This window comes from Astatotilapia calliptera, chromosome 14, assembly GCF_900246225.1.
Source record: "Astatotilapia calliptera chromosome 14, fAstCal1.2, whole genome shotgun sequence".
NCBI lineage: Eukaryota > Metazoa > Chordata > Actinopteri > Cichliformes > Cichlidae > Astatotilapia > Astatotilapia calliptera.
This window is the reverse complement of record NC_039315.1, coordinates 26,014,884-26,028,241: the sequence shown is the minus strand read 5'-3', so window position 1 is coordinate 26,028,241 and position 13,358 is coordinate 26,014,884. Positions and strand designations below refer to the sequence as shown.

Sequence of the window (13,358 nt, the reverse complement as noted above, 5' to 3'; positions counted from 1 at the left end):
ACAGGAGTACTTGGAATCTAGGTGTTCAAGAAAGAAAGCAAAGTAAAAGGCTCATAGTCAGCTGTATTAGAGGCTGGACACTAAGGAAGGATAAAAGAACTTTGTCTATAATTGATTGCCTAAGTAATGAGATTGAGCTAGAAAGGATGTGCAGCATGTTAACATGATTAAGGATAAAAATGGAAGTAAACTAACAAGTGAAGCGAGTGCGCTGAGAACATAGAAGGAGTACTTTGAAGAGAGAGGAGGACAGAAGTCGGACAGTTAGTGAATCAGGAGGTGTAGATGATTAGTAAGGAAGAAGTGTGTAGTAGGGACAGATGGGTAGGAGATGTGGATATGATTGCATCAAGAATTAGTTCTGATCCTGTTTTTGTTTGTTATGGTGATGGACAGGTTGACAGATAAGTTCAGGAGGGGAGTCTGTGGACTATGATGCTTGAGGATGAAATTGTGGTCTGTAATGAGAGTAGGGAGGAGGTAGAGGAGAGTCTAGAGAAGTATGCACAGGAGAGAGGAATTAACGTCAGTAGAAACTAGACAGAACAAGGATAGCAACAAAAGTGAAAAGGACGGTTTACAAGATGATAGCAAGACCCGCCATGATTTGGTTTGGAGATTTTAGCACTAACAAAAGAGTGGATGCCGAAATGGATTTTTGCTGGAAGTGACCAGATTTGTCTGTGTGGGATTCTCTAAGAAGAATAATAAGAAGCCTTTTGTCACGGACCTGGGTCTGAGGGACCCAGGCTCCTTGAGCATTGTGGACTCTCATTATTATTGTTATTATATGTGTTTTCAACATATCAGTAAGTGTAAGCCTGCCGCAGTTGGAAAGTGTCTAAAGTCTGCCTCTGCTATTTCCCAGGAGGAGCCTGGAAAAGAGAGGGCAGCAAGCACGGGGTGCATGGACACTTGGAAGTGAGGACACAGGGCATGGACACTGGGAGGAAGACATGGCACGGGAGTCTGGGGCGCACGGGGATTTATTGTTGTGTATTATTTACGTCACTGTAAATAAACGCACTGCTTGCATTGTAAAGTCCTGCATTTTGGGTCCTACTTTCCCACACACCCACGTTTTGCCAGCGCGAACCGTGACACCTTTATTGTCATTGTACATTTGAAATTTAGAACAAGATTCATAAAACTATTGTGTTCAGTGCAAAACAGTAGGTGAAAAATAAATAAATAAATATGGCTTAAAAATAAAAGCATTAAGAGCAGGTAAACATGTTAGTACATTTAGAGCATGGCTGGAGTTAAAGGAATGACATTCACAACAGAATAGCTATTGCACTCAAAAAGAAATATTGTAAAATGTTTCAGATTTGGAAGGTTTTCTTTATTTACAGCAGTTGAGAGTTCAAATGGCCCAGGGGATGAAATTGTTTTTAAGCCTATTTGTCCAGCTCGTTATGCACCTGTACCACCTGCTCAAGGGCAGGAGGTTGAACAAGTGCTGTTCAGGGTGGGAAGATTCTTTGATTATTTTCTTTGCCCTGCTGAGACACAGAGAGCTGGAGATGTCCTCTAGGGAGGGCAGTGTGCAGCCACTGGTTCTCTGGGCATTGTTGATAACCCTCTGCACAGCTCTTGTCTGCTGCTGAGCAGCCAGTGTACCACACTGTGATACAGTACATCAGTACACTCTCAATGGTGAAGCGGAGAAGGCCTCCGACAGCTTTTCCTCTGTGCAAGTCCTCCTAAGCACTCACAGGAAAACTAGTCTCTGATGTGCCTTTTTAACCACCGCTGCTATTGTTCGCACACCCAGAGAGAGGCTCCTGTGACGGAGTTACACCGTCCCGAGCCGCAGACAGCTGATCTGGGCGCATACACGCACCACCACCATTAGTTTCTACAATTACCGTGGCTGCGCGTCTTTTCGTCGACCGGGCAGATAAACAACAAGGGGTGAGAGGTATATTTTGGGCAGCGCAGAAGGGTGGCCAACATATTTTCCCACTTACCTTCAATAAAGCCGGTCGCGGAGACTCGCTGTGATCGCCGATTATGCGGGGTTATGCAAGCCGATGGTATGGAACTCCAAAGTGTTCAAAATTAAATAAATAAATAGGTCAAGATGAAATAAATAACTATGTGAATAAATAAGACACAGATATGTAATGTGAGAATGATATTGTGAAATAATGGAACACATTTTGAAAACAATGCTCATTATTGTGAAACATATTACATTCTGCTATATAAATTTTCTTATTATTGTGAAATATTATTTCATGGTCATTATTTTTCACAATAACAGAGATTATTCCTGAGGCATTTTATTTATTTCCAGCCGTTTATATTCCAATATGACCTTTTTTCAAAGTCAGTCTTTATTTCAAAATCCCGTTTTTCCCGATGGTCTATTTATTTCATAATGCGACTTTTCAGCAGAATGACTTTGTCTGTCAATCAAGAAAGACAGGGCGGAGCCAGTTGTGTAATTGGTTGCTCCTTTACTCAGACATAAGTAATAGCACATGAATTGTCGATTTAGGTTTAATGGTGCAATGCATCGCCTATGCAGCTGGCGGCAGTATGCAGCTCAAAATAAACTTAAGGCACCGACAAATGCAAAACACTGGGCGCGAATAACGTTACAGGTGTATCAATTCTTGTGAAGGGCATGGCTGCAGGAAACAAGTCCGTTTCTGAGTTACTCAGAGAACTTGCTAACCGCTTAGATTGAACGTCTTCACCTCAGTCTGCGTATTGCAGCAGTGTACTGGAGATGAAGTGGTCCCTGGTCCAAGTTCTCATCACAACCGCACAGTGTTAACGTTAGCAAATGCTAACGCTATCACAGCTAGCTCCACTCCACGAAACGCTGTTCAGGGTAAGTAACGATATGTTATTATTGCTTGGTTAGTCTGTCTGTCTGGCAAAAATGAGCTTTTTAATCAGTTTAGTCACAGATTTTTTTTAATACTGTTTTTTATCATAGCAAAGAATTCTATAAATTAGGTAAGAGAAAATAATTGTCTTCTGGGTTAATGTCTGTATTACTATTTACATTGTTGTAGGTAATAGTTATTCATGACTGTTTTAAAGTGGCTTATCTTCTGTGCTAATATGGAAGACAAGTAATCTATGTGAAAGAAAAGAAAGCAATTTTAGTTCAACGTAGTGATTTTGTAAGTGGGTATAATTTGAAAATGCTTTATCAGTACAGTGGATGTTCTTTAAATATTTAACATTTAAAGTGTGTGTCACTTTACAGACTCCAACTTCAGTTTTGGTTTGGTCTCACCGTTGTAGGTCATAACACAAACAAGTCGTCAAGTCAAGCAGCTGAGGAAAGGGCTTAAGGAAACCATGGTATGGCCGCTTCTGACAGAAAGATCAGACATCATTCCTCCTTTCTTACCAAGGGAATCAGAGACTGCTCCCTGTTGTGAGGTAAGGTCAGGTCACATCTTTTAACATCTGAATAGTAAAGCTATTTGGTTAATTTATGAAGGATGAACATTAATTGTTGACACAAAACACCAATATACTGTTTTGTATGCGTGGGTTACTTGAACAGCTGGGTTACATTTAATAAAAATACACCTAATGTTGCTGATGCTCTTAAGACTACAAGATAAGTAAAGCTATAAAATGACTGTGGCCTGCCACAGAAGATGAAGATGAGGAAGAAGAGGAATGCTCTCGAGGATAAATGCAGAGTGGCAGGTTACCTTCAGTCCTTCATTGAAAATGGTAAGTCTGCTGCGATAGGTATTTTGCCATTGGTTTTCTCTGATTATACTTTGGTAAATTACATACAGTCCAGTGATCTTGGGTCATTAACAAAGTACACTATAGTAGAGCTGGGCGATATGAGATTTTTTCATATCACGATATTTATTTTTATTTATTTTTTTATAAAAAGGACAAGAGCAGTGAGGTCTATCGCAATAGTTTAATTTTTCTATTGAGAAAAAGTTATTTCGCAATACATATCGTTATCGTTCTATCGCCCAGCTCTACGCTATAGTATAATTTTGTTTTGTTATTTGCTCCATGCAATACATAAGAGTGGTGGCATTATCAGTTGCACTAGAATTGTATGTAGACTACTTTTAGCTTTGTTAACATAAAAATATCTATAAAAGCTACAACAGCAATTTGAGTGGGGCAAAAATGTCTGGTGCCCTGTATGTAAGTGGTCATCTTTTATGGTATTTCTCCATAAAAGATTCAAAATAATGAATATAGGATGTCATTATAGTTTAAAACAATCTTCTGTTGCAGCATCTTGTGCACAACAAAAAGCCCTCATCAAGTTTTGGACAGGATGGGAAGTCTTGCCGAGAAATGACTGTGGAAGTGGTCAACAGCAATCTTCCAAAGTCTTCCACCGGTTTTGAAGTACTACGTCTTCCTGCACACTACTGTACCTATGAGTCATTTCTAATGGACATTCAGGTGTGTCTCAACTCTACTGACTCAGGTTTTGGTCTGGTTTACGATTGATTCCATAACCACATGGTAAAATTAGACCATTTCTTCTTTCTTGCATCACATTACTGTACTCGGTGTTCAAAGAAACGGACAATCTAGTGAGTTCTAGTTCTTTTTAATACACTTGACAGTGAAAAATACAGAGTACAGGTGTGCATTTATGGCTTTTTTAATATAAACTGATGAAGAGTTCAGATATCAAAATCAGTTGTTCACTGTACATTATAAATTACACAATATGTTTTGTTTATACTCGCTACTGATACAAAAAAAATTTCTAGAAAAAATTATTTGAATTAAGATGTTACACTACTCTACTGTGTTCATTGTATTAAATCTGCTCAGAGTTGACATGTACTGTATATCCAACCAAGAAATGAATATCATTAAAGTGACAGCTGTATAAAACAAATCCTGTTTTATAGCCACTCACTGTTTTGTTGAAAATGAAATTGGTTATGCTGTTTTGAGTCAGTATTAGCTACAAAGCTGTAGAAATTTAAAAAAAAAAAAATCCTCCTGACATAGAAACTGATTAAATGTAATAATGTCTTTCTACAAGTGATTTTGAAGTATTGGTAGCACAGCAGGGTCTTGTTCATTCATTGCATCTGGGAGCTGAATCTCAGGAATGGTGATCTCATTTGATGGGCAGCGATTATGTTGTCCTGTCCAGTCCACACCATAATCCTCATCAACCTGAAAGAGCATGCACATGTTTTAAATCTAAACTGAAGAGGTGTTTCCTGCAGCTGTTCCTAGATGGACTTATTGAGTCTGCCAGGGCCTATGTGAGTTGCTTAGGCATTGGCTACCAACTAATTATTCATTCACCCATTCTAGGTCAGGATTGGTTCTCTTCAGGTATAACAAATTTAACTTTGTTTAAAGTATTGCCATCTATACCTGACAGGTGGGATAAAAGAGAATGGCTTGGGAGGCGCACAGCAAATCTCAAAGTTTTCCAATTAATGCTGAAAGAACCAAGGATGTAAATGTATTCTTGTTTTAGCTTTACCGAAGACACCAGAGAAAGTATATCTATAATGCTGCTGAAATAGACAAAACCATTTCAATAAACTCGCTATTTAACATCAACCTTGTTATGCGTTATCAGAGAACAATCAACTGCAAACAGCAATGAAACATTCAACTATGTACTATTTAAAGCACTAATGACCCTGTTGTCTAACAAGATGTGATAAGTAAGTAGACTGTGGAAAGCTGGTGGGTCTACTCTCTGTGTAAAAGGTTCCTACAGGCTCCACTGACCCCAGTCTCCGAGTTAACACACTAACAGCTAACACTGCTAAACGTGTCTCAACGCCGAGATGGCGCCGATAGCTTTAGCCGTAGCTGCCCCACTTAGTTTAGACAGTAACAAAACAAAAAAAAGTAAGCGATAATAATTCATTGTCAAACGTCATAATTAAGGTCAACACCTAAACAATGCTGTGTACAGAATCACACAGGTGCTCAATTACAGCATAAACTTACCTTAGACCATCCTCCGTCATTTTCCTCCTAATTGTGCTCGGAGACACAGAAAATGTATCGGCAATTACCCCGACGGTTATCCCGGACAGCACTAAAGTCCTGAGTGCTGCACCGGGATTTCTAGACGTGGACGGCCAACATTTGAAGACTGTTCTTCCTCGGCGTATTCCAAACGAACACGGTGCTGAATTGATCTTAAACCTTTGACAATGCTGTCATCGATGCGAACATCTTGAAGAGCAATTATCATCCCAAGCATTTCAGAAACATCTAAACGACTCAAAACAGTATCTACAGGTAAATGATCCCTCTCTATCTGATTTGCTTAAATGAGCAGAACTGGCTGAAGTTCACACCAGTCCGCCATCCTCCGTGACTTTTGACCTAGCACGCTGTTGCTAGCTGCAGTAGCCGTCCGCGGAGCCGGTATCCAGGAAAACTAGTCGATGGTAAACGATAAGCCAATAGGTGCAAAGGTCCAGCCCACTTACATTGATTGACAGACAAAGTCATTCTGCTGAAAAGTCGCATTATGAAATAAATAGACCATCGGGAAAAACGGGATTTTGAAATAAAAACTGACTTTGAAAAAAGGTCATTTTGGACTAAAAACGGCTGGAAATAAATAAAATGCCTCAGGAATAATCTCTGTTATTGTGAAAAATAATGACCATGAAATAATATTTCACAATAATAAGTAAATTTATATAGCAGAATGCAATATATTTCACAATAATGAGCATTTTTTTCAAAATGTGTTCCATTATTTCACAATATCATTCTCACATTACATATCTGTGTCTTATTTATTCACATAGTTATTTATTTCATCTTGACCTATTTATTTATTTAATTTTGAACACTTTGGAGTTCCATACGATGGCATAGTGTTCCGGGGTTTAAATAATGGGTTCGCGCGCGCTGGGAGGGTCACGTGAACTGCATTATTTTTTGGTTTGTTTTGTGTTATTGTGAAACACTGTAGGCTGCCTGGAAATGGCCATAGATGTTTGTATATACATATATGTATTGTAGGAATACAGCAGGAAATAAGCTGAGGGGGAAAGACTGTTTGATAAAAGAAATAATAAAGAGATGACCATTACGCCTAGTGGGAGGGGCTATGGGGTATAAGAGAAGGCGGTCAGGGCCTACCTGTGTTCTTCTCTCCAGAGAGCTGTTACAGAGAGGGTAACATGCAGACTGTGTTTTTATATGGATGTTTGTTTGTGATGACTTAAGTCAGTTCTATTTTCTTTGTAAATAACTTTTTGTGCACCTGGGAGGCCGGCAGAATAAATTATCCTCACTGAATGCTTTCTGACTACGCCTGTATTTGTTCGGGAGAAGCTTAGGAGAGGACCCCGCGACACTCCGCAATGTAGGTTTCCAGGAATTTAAAGGATGAAACTCTGATGACAGAGTCCCTGTAGAAGTCGAGCTGGGTAGAGTCTTCCGTTAGTGATGGGTCGTTCGCGAACGAAATGGCTCTTAGAGCCGACTCTTTGACGTGAACGACGCGAGCCGGCTCCTTATCGCGAGCCGTCACGTGGGTTTTTTTTTTTTTCTTTCTCTCAGCCTCTCTCTCGCACTTTTTTTCCGCTTCACTCTGCACGCGAGCCTTGTGCTTTACGCTGGGCAGAGGGGGGAGGGGCGGTAGTTACACTCAGTAGCACAGGAACAGAGCCAGAGAGAAAGAGAGGCAGGGACAACAACATTAGAAAGGTATAGTAATCATCCACAACTATTTTCGGTTGCAGATGATAAAGGATTGAGAAAGTTTATTCATGCAGGTCCATATGACAGAGAATATGCATGTTCTTTTAGTTTTCATATTATAATTTATATTTAATTGTGTTGTGGTTTGCAGTGTTTTGTGTTCTTTTCACTTTAAATTTGTGAAAGGAAAAAGCTGAAAATTTAAATAGTTAAAACTTGAAATGTGAATAGTTGATTTTTGTATTATATGATTTATTTATTACATTTTATGTGGAGTGAATAAATAAAAGTATATTTACGGTGGCCCCTAGAGACAAAGCACATACAAACTTCAAATCACGTACGAACTCTGAAGCATGTACAAACTCCAAAACACGTAAAAACACGTACAAACTCCAAAACACGTAAAAACTCCAAAACACGTAAAAACACGTACAAACTCCGAAGCACGTAAAAACTCAGAAGCATATAAAAACTCAGAAGCACATAAAAACTCAAAACACGTACAAAAGACAACAGAAGTGCTCCAGGATGCTGGGCGCAGTGTTGAGCCTTTGTTATCTTGTGGCTACACAAGCCAGCAAGTACCAACGACCGGATTTGGTGTGTGGTAATAACAGGTAAATGAACGTTTTTTTAAATTATTTGAATATATATATGAGTGCCTGTGTATAAATACACAAACAATACACACATGCTTTCAATTGTGTAATTTAAGTGATCTAGTAGCTCTGCTTTGGAAGTTCAGTTCATGCTAGAAATGTGTTTTGGAGTTTGTACATGTTTTGTCTCTAGGGGCCACCGCATATATTTATATATAAACATATATAAATAAAACCACTTTTTACGTTAGTAATTCCTTTTGTGCATAATTTTATATTATTGTTAATAATAAATTAATTAAAGCAACAAAACAACCTGAAGAGCCGGTTCGGAGCCGAAAGAGCCGGCTCTTTTTAGTGAGCCGAACCGAAAGAGCCGGATCTCTAAAAAGAGCCGGAAATCCCATCACTATCTTCCGTATGTCTCCTGTAGTCACTGGCCATCTCTTTGGTTTTATTGGTGTTAAGTGCCAGGTTATTAAACAGAGCACCTACTATTTTATGTTGCTGCAGCATTGCAAAAACGCCTCATCACATCATGCATGATGACATTTGCTTAACACCTTTGCACCCAAAGGCTCATAGGATTTCATTAAATATTTTTCACTGCAATTCCTTTCAAAAATGTAGTTGTACGAAAACAGTGGAACAGGGGGTGTAATTCGCCACATGAACAACAAAAAAAATCAGTAAATGGTCATAATAAATCAGTCTGGTATTTAGTTTGTTGCATCAATTGAAATTACATTGCACATTTTCACTGACTCTTACATGGCTGCTTTTACCAGAAGGGTCATTCAGTCTCAAATCAGCTAATTTTTGGAACATTTTCTTCTCAGCCATCTCTGATTTGATTCAAAATTGTATGGTACAAAAATTGAAGATATATAATGAGTCCTGTGAAATCTTACCTTTATATATCAAATAGTTTTCTAGATATAGGCCTTTTCCCCCACACAATGAACTCTGAGGCAATGTTTGAAAGTAAATACAGTCCCGATCAAAAGTTTAAGACCGCTTGAAAAATGGCAAAAAAAAAATAAAAAATCATATTTTGCATATTATCTTGGATCTTAACAAGGTTCCAAGTAGAGCATGAACATGCAACAAGAATAAAATGGAGTGAGACAAAACATGCCATTTATTGAAAAAAACAATATATAGAAAGTAAAAAGCAAACAAGTCATCTGTCTTTTTCAATATTTATTTTCAAATAGACTGACTTCTTAACTGCAAAACTGCTACACTAAGAAAACAGCCCTAAATTAAATTTAATAATTTATTTGAAAAAAAAAAACAACACATTGATGTCCAAAATGTAAATTGACATTCCTTATTTATTTGGTGTAAATCTCCAATCACAATGAAACAGGAATGGTAGAAATACATTTCATCTCTTCTTCCTGTTCTGAAGACAAACAAACAATGTCTTCATTATAGTCAGCATGCTGTCAGAGTGAAAACAGATCAGTCTCTGCTGTAATTCAGCTGGTTAAACCTTCACTCTCCAGCTGGGCAATATGTTTGCATCTTTAGACAGGTTTCCTCTAAGATGGTAGTTTGGAGTAACATTGATATCTAAATTTAAGAGAGATAGTAACCTACCAAAAAGTGTAAATCTGAATTGTAATGATCTAAAAATAAATATGTTAGCAAAAGATTTGGACCCCTATTGTCACGGTCCGCGTGGCAGACCATGGGGATGTGGAGAAAAATAGGACCCAAAACGTAGGACTCTTCACTGCAAACGGTGCGTTTATTTACCGTGCAATAAATGGCAATAAATCCCCATGCTCTCCCTTTACTCCCGTGTGGTGTCCTCCCCGAAAAGTCCGCGTCTCAGCACTCCCCGTGCTGGCTGCTGTCTGGCGCTCGACACTTCTCCTGGGGAAACAATAGGAGTCCTGGGGCCCGTTCTTCGTACGTCGCTTACTACATCCAAGATCAAATGACACATCCAAGATCAAATCATCGCGCTAACCGTGAGCTCGCTAATCCGGTTCCCCGAACACACCTGCTGTTGACGATTACTACAGCTGGACGCAGGAATGTGACATCACTGGGTGTCGTAAAAGGGGCTACGCATCGATAGTAGAAACATTGATCGGCAACCCGCTGATTGGTCGGCGAAAATGTCGAAGGGGCGTGCTCGGTATTTTCCGGCAGCAGAGCAAGAACTCATGAGTGAGGGATTTCAGGAGTTTCAGAGTTTAATTAAAACGCAAGAGAACACTGCAAAGGCTGCAAAAGCAAGGAGAGAGGGCTGGCAGAAAGTTGCTGACAAATCAAACTCGTAGGTAATTTAATAATAATAATAATAATGGATTGGATTTATATAGCGCTTTCCAAGGCACCCAAAGCGCTTTACGATACCACTAATCATTGACTCCCACATTCACACACTGGTGGAGGCAGCTACGGTTGTAGCCAGGCTGCCATATCGCGCCATCGGCCCCTCTGGCCAACACCAGTAGGCGGTAGGGTAGATCTATCATATGACACTATATTGTCCAATATCATATGGTATTATATTATATTATAATATGTTATATTATATCCCCTTTCACATTAGAGCCACAACAGGACCCACAAGAACATGGGAACAAGTAAAAGTGGAATACAGGAGTATTCTACAGAATGGTAATATTTATCTCTTAGATTGCTTTGCGTCTCTTGGCAAGGTAATACTGGCCTGTAATACTCTGTTAGTTTGTTCATAACAGCAACCAAGAAAAGGGCAGAGGAAAAAAAGACAGGTGGTGGTCCTGCACCCCCTCGTCAACAAGTTGGTTAAGTAAATAATACCCTCACGGGAATATCGATATCTCTCTATGAGCACACTGTCGCGCTGAGCTAAAGGATCCTGTCTATCCCGCAATATACGCTGAATTCTGAGGACTCTCCTTATCAATCTTGCACCTTCCGCAATGGGTTGGTCGCGTATACGGACAGGACATGGCTGCGACAGGCTTCCCAAATCCACCTTCGCTTTTATAGCCGTGGTCTCTCATCTTGATTACACGAAGTAATTTACAATTACTACTCTGAAATATGAATTACATCTGTAATAATCACATACATGTAATAGAATGTTAATAGTTCATTTCCCTTTTTTAGGAAATGACCTGTATGTATCTGTGTGACATCAATAAAAGGATCAAGTGCTGCATTATCTTTAGTTACATTGATAATATTTATTTATGGTGAAACAGTGGAAAAATATCGCTGTTGCTTTCGTATAAATGAAGCGGACATACCTGCGTGGCCGCGATCTAATCCTGTTTACATAAAGTAAACCTGCTCGGGAGCAGGTTTACGCTTACGGCTCTGTTGCTATGACAGCAAGTCCCGGATGAGCTTCGGGGAACCGACTGATCCAGGATCACGCGAAATCGTCAACAATCTAATCCGGCTAACCTACTTAGCGAGGTACGAAGAACGGGCCCCAGGAGTCTCATGCAATAATCCCACGTCGAGGAGCTCTCAGCCACACTGCTTTGTAGCTCCTGATCAGTTGCAGGTGTGTGATCCTCTCCCTCAGGTGTGGCCAGCCTCCAGCCTGAACACACCCACCAGACCTGATGATGCCTGTAAACCGGTGCTCAGCACACACACACACACACACACACACACACACAAGACGAGGGACAGCAGCACCAAAAATATACATGTCCATAACATATTTAATAACACTGGGTCCCTCAGACCCAGGCCCGTGACACCTATACTTACTCTTACGTTAACTGAAAAGAGTGCAATCTGATTTTTATGCATTGTTTGGGGATTCAAGACAGATATGATAAAAAAGAAAAATCTAGACTCGACAGAGCTGAAGAAGTACTTTGCAACACTAGTTTAAAAAGAGAATTGTTTTAAATGTTTGGTTACAATTGCAGCGTTCCAAAAACATCAGCAGTTGGAAGTATTGTACCAAAACAAGTATTTTACTAACACTGTGCTTTTGATTTATTTATTTACTGGACTGTGTTGCCAGAGAGGAGCTCCACTGTGGGTTAGTTAGGTAGACAGCAGTGCGGATATTCTTCAAATTGCTCAATCAAGGCATTTGAACCACAGGGATCAGTCAAGCAGGAATTCTTCATTGCACAGTAAGTAACAAAATCAGCAGCAGCACACAATGCAAACACATTTGCAAAGAAAGCAGGAAGTCAATTAGAAGACAGAGACTTTTGAAAACGCATGAGAGGGTAGCACAGTGTGGCAGTGTTTAGTCCTCACAGCAAAAATGTTCTTGGTTAAAACCTTCTTTGTCAGGTTTCTGTATCATTTGAATCCAGAGTCTGGCAACACTGCTATAGGGATTTCACTTAATATAAATCTTACAAAGTTTGTTAGACTAAAAAGTCATATTTAACTTCCATGAATTTCCTAGTTTCTAGGTCCTTCTGAGATCTTTCTGACTACTCAGTCAGTTAAGATTACAAGTATAAATGTGACTATTGTTCTTTTATTTATTTATTAAGCATCAGGTGTAGAACTGTAACTAATGAACTGTATTTATATACTGGTATGAATGCATTGTTTTCTGTGTGTGTGTGTGTGTGTGTGTTTTATAAGTACATATTTGTGTTTATTTTTGTAGGTTATGCAGAAAGCTTTCTGAAGTGTTTTGCAGTGTGTGTGTGTGTGTGTGTGTGTGTGTGTGTGTGTGTGTGTGTGTGTGTGTGTGAGCGCATTCATGTCTTTATCTGTTTGTGGTTGAGAGCTTGAAGGCATATCCTGCTGCTGGTAAATTACCCAAAGCAACGTGGCATGGAGAGAAAGCAGTGGGAGGGAGTGAGGAGAGGTGAAGTAGGAGCTCGAGAGAGGAGGAGAGAAAGCGAAAGACAGAGGAGTGATCATTTGGAACCCCAGGTCTTATCAAACATTGTTAGTGCACCCTACTGCCTCTCATTTACAATCTTATCCCCTCGTGTAGCACACACAAACAGAGGAACATTAGGAAAAAGATTTCAAAAGGCCCAGGTATGTAGAGCACATAGTAGCTATTCATTGTTTATACAATAAACTACTTTTATACAAATATGGCTAAAGTACTGTGCAAAGGTCTCTTGCCACCCCTCA

At 39.5% G+C, this 13,358-nt stretch overlaps 1 long non-coding RNA gene across 1 annotated transcript; it reads right to left on the bottom strand.

Moving 5' to 3' along the window:
* Positions 1-4,554: 4,554 nt before the first annotated feature.
* On the bottom strand, positions 4,555-6,519 carry LOC113036938 (uncharacterized). The gene is made up of 2 exons (XR_003274524.1): positions 5,953-6,519; positions 4,555-5,154 (listed from the first exon to the last, which is right to left on the bottom strand). It is a non-coding gene; the product is annotated as an uncharacterized LOC113036938 (long non-coding RNA).
* Between the last annotated feature and the right edge of the window lie 6,839 nt (positions 6,520-13,358).